Below are 13,402 nucleotides of genomic sequence, written 5' to 3' on the forward strand. Positions count from 1 at the left end.
ATTCCATAAATGCCGTCAGCACAATGATACAGCAAATGATTGACGAACAAAATGTACGAATTATGGGAAAAATGCAATTTTTTAGTCATTGTGGGAGTTGAAAGTGGGATGAACATTAGTGACCTTCTAGCATTGCGTGCTGGACCGGGAACGGATATCGTAACCATATTTTCGCTAGCGGGTGCTCTCCCAATATGAACATGCCTAGGGAACTGTCTACTTGACAACGCATTGGAAAGGAAACCCTACGGACTACATAATGAAAGAAAATTGTTGACATTATTCACTGTGTGCAGTTACAATCTTCATTCCCAGAATTATTTTAAGCAACTTTCCAGGCGAGTGTATTATTTGGAGGTCTATTCACGTCTGCATTACATACTTCAGCCCTGCATACTATAACATGCTGTGGTCGCATCCCCCCCCCCCCCCCCCCCCCGGCCCACATACTTACGCGCGCGCACAAACACACACACACACACACACACACACACACACACACACACACACATATATACACACACTCTTCTCTCTCCATTACAAAATACGTTTTATCAACTGATCGCTTTTGTTTAGTCAGTTTTTATCATCACAGTAGGAGTCAGCTCATTGTAAAATATGACAAGTTGGAGAAGAAAGGAATAGGAAACTGACAATCTGTTAATCGACGATCAGTTTCGCTTCAGAAAAAGTAAATGTACCAGCGCTTCACAATGGAAGCAAGACTTAAGAAAAATCAAGGCAACTTCATAGGGCTTGACAAACTAGAAGAAGTGTTCGACAAGATACAGGATGCTAAAAATTTGAAATGCTGAAAAGACAGGAATAAGCTATATATACAAGCAGGTAACATACAATACGTAGAAGAACCAAGAGGGAAGAATAAAGATGGAAGACGAAGAAGGAAGGTGTTCAGTCCTACGCCACTGCTGTTAATCTACAAATCAAAGAAGGAATGACGGAAATAAAAGAAAGCTTCGTGAGTGGGTTTAAAAGGAGAAGGCAAGGCAAAGGGTGCCAACGATAAGATTTGCTGATGGCATTGTAGTCCTCAGTGAAAGTGAAGAAGACTTAAAGGACGTGTTGAATGCAGTGGTCTAATCATTGTAAATGGACAGAATAAACGAAAGAAAAATGATATTAATGAGGAGTGACAGAAATGAGACTAGCGATAAACTTAAAATCAAAACTGGAGACCATGAAGTAGAAGACGTAAGGGATTTTGATAGCTTGGAAACAGAATGGCGTATGACGGATCGGATTAACCAAGGAGGACATAAGAAGCAGACTAGATCAGGCAAAGATGCTATTCCTGGCCGAAAGATGTCTGCTTGGTTCAAATGGTTCGAATGGCTCTGAGCACTATGCGACTTAACTTCTGAGGTCATCAGTCGCCTAGAACTTAGAACTAATTAAACCTAACTAACCTAAGGACATCACACACACCCATGCCCGAGGCAGGATTCGAACCTGCGACCGTAGCGGTCGCTCGGTTCCAGACTGTAGCGCCTAGAACCGCACGGCCACTCCGGCCGGCTGAAAGATGTCTGCTACTATAAAGTATATTCAAAAAGAGTATTCCAGGCAACACTGTCAAAAGCTTAGCTACAAATGAAATATATCTAGGTTTCTTCTGAGATAAGTGGTAGGGACAGTGTTTAGAATATTTCGTACGCCAGCTTCTGTCGAACACTTAGTTACTACTATGATATACTCGAAGGGTCGGTATTGCCTCACCTGTTCCAGCATTTTTCCAAAATTCAAATCAATCTTCCCCAAGGTCGGTTTGCACTAGCATTTGCATTTTTCTTTAGATAATAACATTTTGCTATCGTGAGTTATATTGTTCGGTAATAGTCAAAATGGTTCAAATGGCTCTGAGCACTATGGGACTTAACATCTGTGGTCATCAGTCCCCTAGAACTTAGAACTACTTAAACCTAAATAACCTAAGGACATCACACACATCCATGCCCGAGGCAGAATTCGAACCTGCGACCGTAGCAGTCTCGCGGTTTCGGACTGAGCGCCTAGAACCGCTACACCACCGCTGCCGGCTCGGTAATAGTCACTTTTGTCTAAAAATGATTTCTATGCTTTTGGGATTGTCACATTCTTTTTGAATTTCTTACTAATTGGGTGGATTAGTTTTTTTCATGGTTGATTCTCCGAAAGATGTTAGTAATTCTTAGGCGAAGTCATCGACACAAGGTTCTTTGTTTTGACGGGTCTTTCACTGTTCTGTCAAATCCTTCTCGGATTACTACACCTAAAAATGACTTTTTCACCTACTTTATCCACCCGTTTCGTAATATTCCCCGTGGGGACTGAGGAATTTCACCTCCGACCAGTGGGGTCAAGGTGCGTCTCTTTAGGGGATGACTTTTTTTGTCCAGTTTCTGAAGTGTTGTGAATTGACGTCTTTGCTCACTACTGTCTTTTCATCTGAGATTTTTTTCTGCGGTAGAGTTGTCACATGTCATGACCAAAGCAGCATCGTCTCGCGGGGCAGGTCCACTGCAGTATTCGCGTACAGCTGGCCAAGCTGGGCCGCACGAAGTGTGTTGGTTGCTTGCGCGCGCGGTGACGTGTGGCGGGTCGGGCCGTCACGTTTCCAGGGATATGCCGGGCTGGGCAGGCTGGTCGCGCCCCGGCGCAGGTGTTGTTGAACCTTCGGACGCCATAGCTGTTGCCACCGTCCGAAAAATTCAATGCGCAAAACTGGAAACTGTTTGTGGCTTCCACCATTCCTGTTACTTCAAAAAACAGGTGATAATGTCATCCGTCGATGTTATTGGAAAACCTACAGCTGTGTAATGATTTAAATTATAAAGTTAATGTAGCAGTTACAAATTTTGTGCGTAAGGCAAAGCGTTTAGAGAATTATAGCAATTGTTTTATATATATGTCCTCACTGACTGCTCATTATCGCCCGGCCCAAGTCGCAAGTGATAGAAACTTGAAATTAGGAGAGGGTGTTGACCCTGTACTGTAGGGGCTACTTAAGAAGAGATTTTCCAAAATTCCACCCCAAGAGGGTGAAATACGTGATGAAATATTTTTTGAAAATATATCGCTTTTAAGGAAATTTTGAAGCTAGATCCACTAAATTTCGTATTTGTTTTCTCAGTCAGAAATAAAGAAACATATGTTTTAGCATTTTTGGAAGTTCAACTACTGGGAGAGGGGGGGGGAGGGGATAGTGGGCGAAAGTTATTTTTTTAAATAAATCATTATTACCGAACTACTACAGTATTTTTATACGTATATCTATTAAAATTGCTATTTGACTTGTCGGTTACAAATAAAAAATACGTGCTTCAGTGTTTCTGAAAATTCAAGACAAAGGGGGTGAAATAAAGAATGAAACATTTTCAGAGGTCTATGAAAATTTGTATTTGGATTCTCTGTTAGAAATAAAAATATAAGTGTTTTATTGATTTTGGAAATTCAACCCATAATGGGCTGAAATAAGGGATGAAGATTTTTAAGAAAATTCTTCATTCTGTTTTAAAGCTTAATTGGTATTTCACTTCTCAGAAATAGAGAAATGTATTAAGGGACGAAAGTTTTTGTGGAAATATCACGAAAAGAGAAAAGAACGAAAACCCCAAGAACCACCAAAAATCTTTGACTCCAGCTACCAGAGTCCCATTTTTGTAAGAAGTACATATAGGCAAGGCCATGTTTCTACGTCCTTAACTACAGTGAAATGTTTGGGAGGTGTTGCAGTTTGTAAACAACATAAAAATTCGATTAAAGAAAAACAAATCTGTAATACAACTCGTTGTTTAATGATGTTGCCAAAAATCTTGAAAGCTTCTTCAATTATATACTTTAGATTTCTACACGATACGCTAATAAAGATTCAGATGGACATAGGCTTGCATGTATCTTTAAACAACAGTGTACAGGTTTCCTGCTAAAACTGCGGGAAGCAGAGAGCTACCAAGCAGAAGGGCTGTATTTGGAAACATTTGCACTAGACATTATTGCCGTCATTTCGTGCACACTATCGCCTCTCAAAATATGGAATGTATTGCTTAACACCCGGTACAAAATGTTTCAATATAATCGTAATTTTTAATTTGTACTTCATACGATACTTATGCTTTGGGGCGTTATCTACATCCGCATCATACTCCTCAAGCCACCTAATGGTGTGTGGCCGAGGGTACCTCTAGTATCACTAACTATACCCCCCTTTCCCGTTTCACTCGCGAATGGCGTGTGGGTAGATTGATCGGTAAGTCTCTGTATTTGTTCTAATTTCACGAATCTCCTAGTGATCATTTCGTATTTATGTGTGAGCGAGGAAGTAATATGTTGTCCAACTCTTCCCGGAAGGTGATCATTCGAAATTTCAATAGTAAAAAAAAAAAAAAAAAAAAAAAAAATGGTGCAGATGGCTCTGAGCACTATGGGACTTAACATCTGTGGTCATCAGTCCCCTAGAACTTAGAACTTCTTAAACCTAACTAACCTAAGGACATCACAAACATCCATGCCCGAGGCAGGATTCGAACCTGTTACCGTAGCAGGCGCGCGGTTGCGGACTGAGCGCCTAGAACCGCGAGACCACCGCGGCCGGCTTCAATAGTAAACCTCTGCATCATGCACAGCGTCTCTCTTGTAACGTGTGCCATTGGAGTCAGTCCAGTATCTCTGTATCGGTCTCTCGCCGACAAAACAATCCCGTGGCGAAATGCTCCGTTCTGCGGTAGATCTTCTGCATTTATTTTGTCAGTCATAACTGGTAAGCGTCCCAGACGTGAACATTAGTGAAGAATGGGTCTTGTATGCCGCGTCCTTTGTGGATGAGCTAAATTTCCTCAAGATTGTTCCCGTGAATCTTGTCTGGTATTTGTTTTTCCTGCTACTTGTTTCAAGTGGTCGCTTTGGACAGTTACTCCTAGATATTTTACGGTAAATATTGTTTCCAGCAATTTGTCTCAGTAGTGTAATTGTGCAGTAGTGAATTTCATTTCTTGTGTATGCACAATATGTTTCATTTATCTACGTTCATGGTCAACAGCCAACGCATGCACCATTATCATTCCTCTGAAGATCATTCTGAAAATCGATACTGTCTTCTGGCGTTGATACTTTCTTATACACGACAGTATGATCTACGAACAGTTTTAAAGAGCTTCCGACGCTTTCTGCTAGATATACATTGTAAACCGTAACGATCCTGTCACACTTCCTTGGGGTACTCCGGAAGTTACCTTTGCCACGCGGGGTAGCCGAGCAGTCTCGGGCGCCTTGTCACGGTCCGCGCGGCTCCCCCGTCGGAGGCTCGAGTCCTCCCTCGGGAATAGGTGTGCGTGTTGTCCTTAGCGTGAGTTAGTTTACGTTAGGTAAGTAGTGTGTAAACTTAGGGACCGATGACTACAACAGTTTGGTCCCATACGACCTTACCACAAATTTCTAAATTGCCTTTTACATCTTGGTCCTTAGGGTTTTCGGTCAGCAATGGTCATCTTCAGATCTACTTAATAACACTTCCTAATATAATGAAGCCATAGTGGCGTCGGACGATAATGCCACTACGGCTTTATTATATTAGGACACGTTATTAAACAGATCTGAAGATGGTTATTGCTGACCGAAAACGGTAGTTCCAGGGCCAAAAGTTTTGTGATTACTGGCGCAAATAATAGAAATTATTCTTTACTTCCTGGACCACTGTTTTAATCCGCGACCATGTAGATCTGTCGATTCGATCTGTTAGGACCGACGTGTTGACTTCTATCTGCAAAGAAGTCCTGAATCCAGTCCCAAATGTGGTCCGATAGTCGGTAAGCTTTTTTTTCTTTTTTTTTTCGCTTAGCGGCACCGCGGGACGCTGTCAGCTGCTTTCCTGAAGTCGCGGAACACGGCATCAACCTCTCAGCGCCTTTGTCTACAGCGCTATGAATCTCATGCAGGATCAGAGCGAGCTGAGTTTCGTTAGATCACTGTTTGGGGAATCTGTGTTGATTTTCGTTCTCCAAAAACGCCGTAATTCTTGAGGAAAGAAACATGTCCTATAATTCTATAACAATTGACGCCAACGATGAAGGACTATAGTTATGACACTTATGACCCGTTCCACCGCTCCCGACCTTAACCGTCTATAACGATACAGTTATGGAAGGCAATAACATACAATTAGGTCACTCACTTGCGGAGCATAGAAGCACAGGATAATTTTTATTTGTGAGTTTGTTAATTCATATTCATAACTCGATCTGGGACAGTTCAAATTAAGGCCTCCTGTTCCGTAAACGTAATCAGTAACGACATCCATTAGGAGCGTAAGAAAGTGTTTGCAGCCGACCGTTGTGGCCGAGCGGTTCTAGGCGCTTCAGTCTGGAAGCGCGCTGCTGCTACGGTCTCTGCCGGCCGGGGTGGCCGAGGCGGTTCTAGGCGCTTCAGTCCGCAACCGCGCGACTGCTACGGTCGCAGGTTCGAATCCTGCCTCGGGCATGGATGTTTGTGATGTCCTTAGGTTAGTTAGGTTTAAGTAGTTCTGAGTTCTATGGGACTGATGACCTCAGATGTTAAGTCCCATAGCGCTCAGAGCCATTTTTTGAACTGTTTACATAAATATTGTCATTTCTGTCTGAGCACTTTAGTATTTGAGGATAATATTGTCTACGTAATCAATTTTTTCAGCAGTTAAACTATACTGAAAAGTAGAATATGTTTTAAAAGTAAGTAAAACATTTATTGTACTAGTGATAAAGCTGCACTAGTCAGGCAAAGAATATCTTTATTGAAACCTCCTGGCAGATTAAAACTGTGCGCCGGACCGAGACTCGAACTCGGGACCTTTGCCTTTCGCGGGCAAGTGCTCTACCAACTGAGCTATCCAAGCTTGGGTAGCTCAGTTGGTAGAGTACTTGCCCACGAAAGGCAAAGGTCCCGAGTTCGAGTCTCGGTCCGGCGCACAGTTTTAATCTGCCAGGAAGTTTCATATCAGTGCACACTCCGCTGCAGAGTGAAAATCTCATTCTGGAAATATTTTTATTGTAACAGCTCTGAGTGTGTGGCAGTCAGTTCATTGTCGCAATGTCGTGTGCTCCGCATCACACTGTGAGTATTCTGTGATGACAGATGAAATACGAATGGAAAGATATTTATAACCTGGCTTTATATAGAGACACAACAAGAAGAGATGTGCCAGTGTGCAATAATTAACGTAACACGGATGTAGAATAAACAAGGGAGGATGTGGAAATTAGTGATCTGCCACTAAACAGCGACGTCACTGCAACGATCCAGCTATGTGATATTTACTTGTAAAGTGCAGTTTCTCACTAACGTTTTGCGTCCACATTCTCAAAATAAAGAAATAATCATATTGTAAATAACTGATTTCTTTATCAACTATTTTTACAGCCCTTCATTACAATTTACTTTTGAACTCTAGTATTGGGTCGGAGCGCGTTTTTCCGTAAGTTACACAGCGGATACGCATAACAGATACTTTTGTCATCAATAATATAATTTCCTTCACAGCTTACAACAGTCTACCAACGCTACGATAACTTTTCGATTCCGCGACTCTACAAATCAACTGTTTTTGAGGCGAACAACTCGTCCACCCAAATTCTGAGCGTATTTTCATCTGGAAAGGAGGACCATTGAAGGTTGTTCGAAAGAGAGCAGAAAAGGCGAAATTATGAGGGCGCAAAATCAAATGAAAAGGTGGGTGAAGAACGACTTCCCAATGGAACTCCAATATAGTGTTTCTTGTCAATCTAACAGAATGCGGGCGGGCATTATCGGGGAGTAGCATCGCTTCATGCAGTCTTCTTAATCGTTGTCCTTGGAACGCGTCTGCAAGATATCTCAGTTGTTGACAATATACACTCCTGGAAATTGAAATAAGAACACCGTGAATTCATTGTCCCAGGAAGGGGAAACTTTATTGACACATTCCTGGGGTCAGATACATCACATGATCACACTGACAGAACCACAGGCACATAGACACAGGCAACAGAACATGCATAATGTCGGCACTAGTACAGTGTATATCCACCTTTCGCAGCAATGCAGGCTGCTATTCTCCCATGGAGCCAATCGTAGAGATGCTGGATGTAGTCCTGTGGAACGGCTTGCCATGCCATTTCCACCTGGCGCCTCAGTTGGACCAGCGTTCGTGCTGGACGTGCAGACCGCGTGAGATGACGCTTCATCCAGTCCCAAACATGCTCAATGGGGGACAGATCCGGAGATCTTGCTGGCCAGGGTAGTTGACTTACACCTTCTAGAGCACGTTGGGTGGCACGGGATACATGCGGACGTGCATTGTCCTGTTGGAACAGCAAGTTCCCTTGCCGATCTAGGAATGGTAGAACGACGGGTTCGATGACGGTTTGGATGTACCCTCGATGATCACCAGTGGTGTACGGCCAGTGTAGGAGATCGCTCTCCACACCGTGATGCCGGGTGTTGGCCCTGTGTGCCTCGGTCGTATGCAGTCCTGATTGTGGCTCTCACCTGCACGACGCCAAACACGCATACGACCATCATTGGCACCAAGGCAGAAGCGACTCTCATCGCTGAAGACGACACGTCTCCATTCGTCCCTCCATTCACGCCTGTCGTGACACCACTGGAGGCGGGCTGCACGATGTTGGGGCGTGAGCGGAAGACGGCCTAACGGTGTGCGGGACCGTAGCCCAGCTTCATGGAGACGGTTGCGAATGGTCCTCGCCGATACCCCAGGAGCAACAGTGTCCCTAATTTGCTGGGAAGTGGCGGTGCGGTCCCCTAAGGCACTGCGTAGGATCCTACGGTCTTGGCGTGCATCCGTGCGTCGCTGCGGTCCGGTCCCAGGTCGACGGGCACGTGCACCTTCCGCCGACCACTGGCGACAACATCGATGTACTGTGGAGACCTCACGCCCCACGTGTTGAGCAATTCGGCGGTACGTCCACCCGGCCTCCCGCATGCCCACTATACGCCCTCGCTCAAAGTCCGTCAACTGCACATACGGTTCACGTCCACGCTGTCGCGGCATGCTACCAGTCTTAAAGACTGCGATGGAGCTCCGTATGCCACGGCAAACAGGCTGACACTGACGGCGGCGGTGCACAAATGCTGCGCAGCTAGCGCCATTCGACGGCCAACACCGCGGTTCCTGGTGTGTGCGCTGTGCCGTGCGTGTGATCATTGCTTGTACAGCCCTCTCGCAGTGTCCGGAGCAAGTATGGTGGGTCTGACACACCGGTGTCAATGTGTTCTTTTTTCCATTTCCAGGAGTGTAGCTCGGGGAAGCAATTCGTAATACACCACACCGTCGCTTTTCCACCAGATGCACAACATTATCTTTTATGAATGCGCACACGTCTTTGTGCAGGAAATTGTTGCTTTGTTTGGGGTCAACCATTCCTTTCTTTTTCTTACGTTAGAATAAAGACGCCATTTCTCGTCACCAGTAAGGATACGGGACAGGAATGGTCGATTTTGTTCACGAGCCAACTAGAGACGAGCAAGTAGAGTTGCACATATGGCCACCCGCTGATTTTCTTGTGGTTCTGGTTTAGAGCATGCGGTACTCAAGGTCAACGGCCTCACCACAGCGGTGACACCGTTTCTCGTCAGATCATCGAAGTTAAGAGCTGTCAGGTTTGGCTAGCATTTGGATGGGGGACCGTCTAGGTCTGCAAAGTGCTATTGGCATGTGGTATGAACTCCGCCCTCGTGAGGCCAATTGAGGAGCTAACTGACTGCCAAGTATCAGCTCCGGACACAAAAACTGACAACGGGCGGAAGAGAGATGTACTGCACTTTCGTGTCCGCATCAATGGGACGCCTATCGGCTGAGGATGACACAGCGGTCGGTCGGTACGTTTGGGCATCCGAGGGCTGTTCTGGGACAAAGTTTCTGCGGTACCCACTGTTGTGACCATAGAAAATTTTAATTTTTATTCTTGCTTTTGTGACCATAATAAGAGTCTACGCTCCATAGGCAAACAAAAAAATGGCTCTGAGCACTATGGAACTTAACATCTATGGTCATCAGTCCCCTAGAACTTAGAACTACTTAAACCTAACTAACCTAAGGACAGCACACAACACCCAGCCATCACGAGGCCGAGAAAATCCCTGACCCCGCCGGGAATCGAACCCGGGAACCCGGGCGTGGGAAGTGAGAACGCTACCGCACGACCACGAGATGCGGGCATAAGCAAACAGCCAGCCGACATTAACAAATAGTCCACCAGGACGTAGGGACAAGATAAGCGGCAGAGGCTGCCAAGTATGGCTTGTTGATCAAATAACTTAGTGTTTGACTTCCTACCAGAGGAAGCAGCATGAATCAAATTTGCGCAATGGAAGACACAAAGACCAGGGCGATAATACAACAAGAGAGAGTGTCAGTCACGTGCGGAAAAGACTCGTGTGGAACCAAATTAAGTTGTGTGCAGCTAGAAACGAAAGTGTCGTGTGGAACCGAAGGCATTCTTGTGCAATCCGACCAATTAGAAACGAGAGTGTTGTGTGGAACCATAGGCATCCTTGTGGAATCCGATCACTTAGAAATGAAAGGGTCATGTGAAACAAATTAACTCGTGCGCACCCAAGTACATGAGAAACGAAATAAAAGGCCAGGCAGCGGAAAAGCTAGAAGCAGCGATTCAGATGCAGATTCAGAGCCAGAGCCGGCAGTTTGGAGATTCCGCAGGGAGACGCCAGCGGGGCCGAGTAAGCCCATAGCAGCCGATACAGCTGATAAAGACCTCAACTATGAAAAGACGGTGATAAATTCTGGTGGACACTCAGGAACTACAGGTCAAGTAGGATTTTTAGAGTTTCATTGGAATAGTGTTGAACAGAGGCCGTCAGTCTTTGTCTCAATTCAGTGCTAACCAAGAACAAGTGATTGATTTGTACTTGTTTCTTATATGTACCAGCAATTAGCTTTGAAGTAGCAAGTCCAAATAAATAGACTGAATCTTACTAAAGGGTTTATGGTCCAACACCTGACATAAGTATATGTGAGAATAAACTTGATAGAAAGTAACCAACCTTTTTTGCCTATTGCAATTCTGTAACCTATTTTCAGGAAACTTATTTGCTTCAAACCAAGGAGATTCTCTCCCTCATATCTCCGATATAAACCCATTGTCATTAACGTCCCGATTGCGCTACGCAGTTCGCACTTACTTCATTTTGGTATAGTAAGGCTGTTCTGGGACGCGACACCACACACTCCCTGTTTTTGCCTTCCCCACTGCATGCAAGTGTCGCACGATGGTGCAATGATCACAGTTCATCACGTTTTGCAGTTCTCGAGCACAGTGACGTAGATTAATAAGTTTAAACTATCTTCATCAAACAGAGAAATTTCTGAACTTGGAGAGTCATTAATGTCAAAACGATCCTTCTTATGTGACAATATCTCTGAAGTTGGCGCAAATGTTTCTGGCTGCCTCCACTGCTGTTACTCCCCTCTATTGAACCTAAACACAAGAATATCTCCGAAATCTCGATTTGGTACTGAATTTCCTAGCGTCCAGAGCTCCATTTACCATCTCCAAATGAGAAAATGACAACATGCAATGTCAATAGTGTGAATGATTATTGCAGCTCCTTACTAGATTATTACATAGTTCAGTGACGTACTGTAACACATCGTTAGCTACTCCAAGTCAACCTTCCTTTGTTTCATTCTGATTACATGTATACAAAAATAGGGTAATATTATGGCGCGTACAGAAATTTAGATGTTCGCCTTTGTGTTGTGCAGTCAGATGCCTTCACGCTCATATTTTCAATGATTTAACATTTTTAGTAGAAAAATCCCGACGGCGGCGATACCCACCCACTCCCCCTCCGCGCACCTGGTAGTGCAGCCGTGACGCTGGTCTGTGGGCCTACAGTGCGGGCAGACCGACAGCCACAGCGCCTGAGTCAGCGTCGGCGCATCTCGCCCGGAATGCTGCCTCGCTTCCCGCGCCGCGCCGGACAAAGGTGACGCACCACAGCCAAGATACGTCACTGGCTAGCCCGTAGTCGTACTGGCTCTGCCGCCTCCATCTGAGTGTGTGCGCTGTGCTGTGCTGTCTCACCTCGTGCCAAGTCGTTAAACCACAACTCCGTGCGGTTTATGGAAATGGTGTATGTCAGACACATGCTCTACAAGCTCTTTATCTAGCCGCATCTTTATTCTGCATACATCCGCTAAGCTGGGATGAAATCTGATTCAAGACACACAGACCTGCACTTCGAGAGTAGCTGCAATGTGCATAGCCGTACGTAGAGTTCACGTAAACTCGGTTCCTATTGCTAGAGCGTTTTCGCCGGACAATAATCCTACAGAACATCGTGACGTGTTTTTCGTGAACGTACGATTAACTATTTTCGAAGATCGATAACAAGTACCTGATCAACTATTTCTAAGGTAAATTTACATGGAACTGAAGTCGGATCTGATGGAAGATCAAATACACTTCCGACAACAGGACACGAATCCTTCAGATTTTCACTCATTTTGAATTCGAACATTTATATGGTAACGAAAAGTTACCGAAACACACTGAACAAGCCGGCCGGAGTGGCCGAGCGGTTCTAGGTGCTACAGTCTGGAACCGCCCGGCATCTACGGTCGCAGGTTCGAATCCTCCCTCTGGCATGGATGTATGTGATGTCCCTAGGTAAGTTAGGTTTAAGTAGTTCTAAGGGGACTGATGACCTCAGAAGTTAAGTACCATAGTGCTCAGAGCCATTTGAACCATATTTGAACACATTGAACAGCGAAAGAAACTGGCACAACTACATAGTAACCTGTAGGGCCTCAGCGAGCACTCAGAAGTGCCCCAACACGCCGTGGCATGGACTCGACTAGTGTCTGAAGTAGTGCTGGAGAGAATTGACACAATGAATCCTGCAGGGCTGTTCATAAATCCGTAAGAGTACGAGGGGGTGGAGATCTCTTCTGAACAGCACGTTTCAACGCATCTCAGATATGCTCAATAATGTTCATGTCTGGGGAGTTTGGTAGCCAGCGGAAGTGTTTAAACTCAGAAGAGCGTTCCTGGAATCCCTCTGTAGTAATTCTGGATGTGTGGGTGTCACTTTGTCCTGCTGGAACTGCCCAAGTCCGTCGGAATGCAGAATGGATATGAATGGATGCAAGTGATCAGATAGGATGCTTACGTACGTGTCACCTGTCAGAGAAGTATCTAGACATATCAAGGGTACCGTATCACTCCAACAGCCTCCACCGGCTTGAACAGTCCCCTGCTGACACGCAGGGTCCATGGATTCATGAGGCTGTATCCATACCCGCACACATCCATCCGCTCGATAAAATTTGAAACGAGATTCGTCCGACCAGGCAAGAGGTTTCCACTCATCAACAGTCCAATGTCGGTGTTGACAGACCCAGGCTAGGCGTAAT

The 13,402-nt window shown here is 45.1% G+C and overlaps 1 long non-coding RNA gene and 1 other non-coding gene across 2 annotated transcripts in view; both read right to left on the bottom strand.

The window, feature by feature from the left end:
* The window catches only part of LOC124789665, a 712,930-nt gene that overhangs the window by 528,806 nt on the left and 170,722 nt on the right, over positions 1-13,402 (bottom strand). The window lies entirely within an intron of this gene.
* Positions 6,788-6,862, bottom strand: Trnas-cga. The gene has a single exon. It is a non-coding gene; the product is annotated as a tRNA-Ser (tRNA).

Source organism: Schistocerca piceifrons, chromosome 3 (genome assembly GCF_021461385.2).
Source record: "Schistocerca piceifrons isolate TAMUIC-IGC-003096 chromosome 3, iqSchPice1.1, whole genome shotgun sequence".
NCBI lineage: Eukaryota > Metazoa > Arthropoda > Insecta > Orthoptera > Acrididae > Schistocerca > Schistocerca piceifrons.